This window comes from Megalops cyprinoides, chromosome 21 (assembly GCF_013368585.1).
Source record: "Megalops cyprinoides isolate fMegCyp1 chromosome 21, fMegCyp1.pri, whole genome shotgun sequence".
Taxonomy (NCBI): Eukaryota; Metazoa; Chordata; class Actinopteri; order Elopiformes; family Megalopidae; genus Megalops; species Megalops cyprinoides.
Genome location: NC_050603.1, coordinates 22,696,308 through 22,700,795, shown reverse-complemented (window position 1 = coordinate 22,700,795; position 4,488 = coordinate 22,696,308).

The following is a 4,488-nucleotide window of genomic DNA, read 5'->3' as shown; positions in this document are numbered from 1 at the left end:
ACAGGTTACTTGGAAAACAGGGACGTGAGTTCGAGACACGCTGAAAAATACGCCAGAACTTAAGTTTGAGATCACATAAAACATTATGTATTTTCTTAAAACTACGATCGATGACTGTTCTCCAAACGTCTGTTAATTTTGCTGGAAATGGTCGTGCGAGATTCCGGCACCCATATGCACATCAGGATATTTTCAGCGGACGAATGGCACTTAAAACGTTAGGAAAAAATGATGCAAAGTACTTTTTAAATGGAAATTATTGCATCGTTTTAAAAGATTGTACGTTTCAAGTCACAGTATATAGTAAATTAAAACCATTAGCAACGAATTTAGTTAAATGCACACATATAAAATGTAGTTGGTATAACAACAAGTAAATGGTAACATACCTCCACATACTCAAATAACATTTTCAAAAATAACACTTACAGTACCTGACACGGTTGCATCTGAGGGGTATTCGTAGCCTCCCTCGCGCGTTCCTAACTCACGATGAGATGGGCTCACAACAGTCTTGTTCAACATATTATTCGGACTACAGCTACCGCAGGTGGTTCACTTTGATGTTTCTCATCACAAATTGCCACCGGAATCTCATCTGAGCGTGAACATTGCACCTCAGTCATGCGCTTTTTGTCCAGTCACATCCCGGCGCCCCAAGTGCAGAGGGGGGTTCTCGGGGTCCGTTTCAGACTGGGTCGCTTCCTTTGATTTCCGTCCGCTGAGCGAGTGTCTGCGAAGTGAAAGCCAGTGTTCTCCTCCTTGCCTTTAAATATCCAATTTCATCGACGCTGCGCCTCGGGGCATTTTTTTATGAGTCAACCGGCACTGCGAACAGCTCGATTCCGAGCATCCTAGGTCTGTCCGTCCTCGGCGTTTTCTGTAACACAGTTGAGACGGCTGTATTTTCAGTTCAGCGGCGTTAGTAATTGCAAAGAAAACACAATTCCCAAAACAATCAATCTCCATTTCCCTGGCGACCGTTAAACTTTCACCTTCAGCTTTTTATATAGGCTGCTCTACCAGAATTCCGAATCAAACCTCTCATTTCTGCCGCTTCTCACCAACGTTTTTTTTTTAACAACTTGACAAACTCACATCTTTTAACTGCATTATTACACGGACAAGTCTATGAAACTAACAGCTCCAACGCACTGGTGACAGAGCCAACCAAGCGTGTTATATATTACAATTCGACACGTCATACAGCCGTTGAGATCTTTAGAACATTTGACCCATTCGTGAATATGCTATTCAAATCTATACACATGGTAAGAGACCACATTTCCTACCAGATGTTTGATATTTTGTTCTGATATATCGTCTAAACATTAAAAGAGTAGATTAAAAATGTCCAGAACAACATAAGTTTCCAGTGTACCCACTGATCATATCTTTGCTAAAGCTTGACTATTCTGCTCTGAATACGGTTCATGTTAATGCATTTTAGGTTGTTTAAATGTTCTTTAAATATATAAAAATGTCTATTATAGTCTGTAATATAAAGCACTAAAATAGATGAATGATTGACTACATAAATTGAAACATTGGTTCCTGATAGATCCTGATCCATCAAGAATGATGATTCAGTACACCCAGTTAGATTTTTTTTTTTTTTTTACAAACCAAACAACTTGCAAAATCATGAATATGCATAATTCAATAGTTTTGCTTTGTTCTGCCTATCTCAAATTCTAGCCACTCAGTTATGTAAACTGACACATTAAAAACTACACAAGTTTTTGAGTAGGCCTACTGTAAAAATCGAACTGTCAGTCATAGCCAGGGAACAGAAACTTATATTTTTCAAGTGTTCTTTAAGAACTGCTATATTTTTCTTACCATTCCTGGTATCCCAGGCATCTTCTGAATTTCCTAATTATCAATTGCGTATCAACGCAAAAATGGCAGTCTCATTTTCTGATGGATTGTTTCAAGAAGCATGACCCAGTTCCCAACTCCCCTCCATCTCTTCACTGTCAGCAGGTGAAAGACCTCCTGTTACCTCAACCACAGTCTGCTGAGATCAATGCCTCTATTTCTTATCAATTCACAGAAAGCCATTGAACTGAACTACCCATGATTACTTACATATAACTATGTTTTATGGCTATATTGGCTAATTGAGAGAGATCTGCTTAAAATTTCCATGGTAATACAAGTTTAATTCTAAAGCATATGAAAATGAGGTGGGGGAGGCACTTGGATGTGCAGATGGCGTATGACTTCAAACCGTTAATAGCAAATAAACATAATGGACCCAGCTGCCAGACCTGAATCCAGAATTTAATGCAGTGAGCTGCAAGGTTTAATACATTTTTCATAGGGTGTAGCTACATTAAAACATAAATTAGGTATCATGTAGATGTATTGCTTGTAGCAGGCTGCATAGAGACCTGATGGGCTTTAGAGGAAAGAGACTGCCACTTTGCTAGTTTAATGGAGTTGAACAGGTGTTTGTCAGAATTATAGAGGAACTCCCACTGATGCAGACTATGTGCCATTGATGACTATTGCCTTGTTCATTTTACTTTGTAAATAATAATATTTTTGTTTTGAAATTCTGGAAATGTTTTGTTTTTTTTATTATTTTGTTATGATTAAAAAAAAATCCCTTTTTAGTTTGCATTTCCTGAACTGATTTCAGTCCTTGTTTGAAGCTTACTAGCTAACTTGATGAGCAGACATCACATCTCTCCCCTTACAGCCAATAGGTTCAGAATTAGAACTTTCTTAATAGGAATAATTTACAATTTATTATTTGGAAGAGTACTCATATAACTAGCTCTCTGTGGCAATAGTTTTATTTTTTCCTTAGATTTAGCAGCAACACAATCCAGTGCTATGCAATGTCATTTCTCAGAGTTAATCTGAGCAGATTTTAATGATCAGGGCAGAGTTAAATTTTAGTGAAATGAAGCCTGCGGATACAATAAACTCCAGCAATGTAGCTATAGAAAAAGGTCCCTCTGGTTTTTTCAAAGCCAGTGGCTCTCAGATGAAAACACTAATGTAGACACCATGGGGGCTGGATAAGTAAATACTGATTTAACCTTCTAAATTACACCAATGCCAAGCTTTTCTGTCTTTACTGCAGACTACCTGGAAGAGCCTACAATTCCTCTCTATGCCAAGGACACTGGTCCTGAGGTTAATATACTACTCACCTATTTTTTTTTTTTTGTTTTTTGTTTTTTGCATGCTGTCGTTCCTTTTAGTTTGGGTTTGTATTGGTTATTTATTGTGGACCTGAAATATACATATTCAATTTATTTTACAGGGTGGGCTTGTTTAATAAGCATTTACCTCTTCTAAATTGATATTTTATCATAAATGAGGAGCAAATAGAAGGTAATGACTGTGTTTTTTGTAAAGTGATAAATAACAGCTGTGCATACTTTAAAAATCTGTCTGCAGTGTTTATACACATATGCATACCCCTTATTTGTACATTGTTTTAGAAAATGGAAATGGGGAGATATTTGCACAAATCTGCCATCCAATGGAAAAGTGGTTGAAGGGCCATGAGCCAAAGCATTGTTTAAAAGAACTAGCCACAAATCACTTTATGAATCCAGTATAGCATGTGCCTTTTTTCACCAGGTTGGCAGTGTAAAAAGGAACAATATGACTACTTGATATTCACCACCTGATGGTCTATTTGCATTGAGATTTAATAGCTTTCCATTCATAGAAGCTCATGTATAGTGATAGATGACAGCAGTTTCATAGCATCACCGACAGCTCTATTTCCAACGAAACAATGATATCAGTTTGGATTAAGAAAATATGCTTTATATGCAACCACTGACATGACAGTCTGTGTGTATTGACCCATAATAGATTAAAAAGCAGTATACATGGCTCAATTAGAAGGAAACATTATAATCTATCAAAGCTGTGTTATTCTACACTGATGAAAAGCCAGACATGATTTTTGAATTTCATACAAGCAAACTGCTTATTCCTATTCCAGTTATTGTCAGGGAAATGTAACATTATATTAAATGCATTTTATCCAGAGGAACATACATACCTAACTGTCACATGTGGTACTTTATACAGCTGGACATTTACTCTAGCAGTTCAGATATACAACAAGCCCTGCATCTTAACACTACACCAGACTGCTGTCTTGACAGTATCTTCTATAGGACTGATGTGTGAAGTACCCAGTAATATCATGTTACAATACTTTTTTTGGTGGTGATGGGGGCAGGGATCGATGTTGTGAGAATGATTCCAAGAATGATTGATTTTCATAGGTTCTTCGGCTGACTTTGTCTCCTCAGCGAACAAGCTGAAATACACATGAGATTTCCAAATATTTGAATCTGCCCTGCATCTTCGCTGTTTTGATTGATCGAAGAGCACCTTCTCTAAATGCATGGCAACACGCTGCAATGAGTTCCTGTTGGACTCGCTTCCACCCGGACTCGGTTTCCCATAGTGTCTTGCTGGTGAGTGAGGCATGATGGGTAGTTTTGA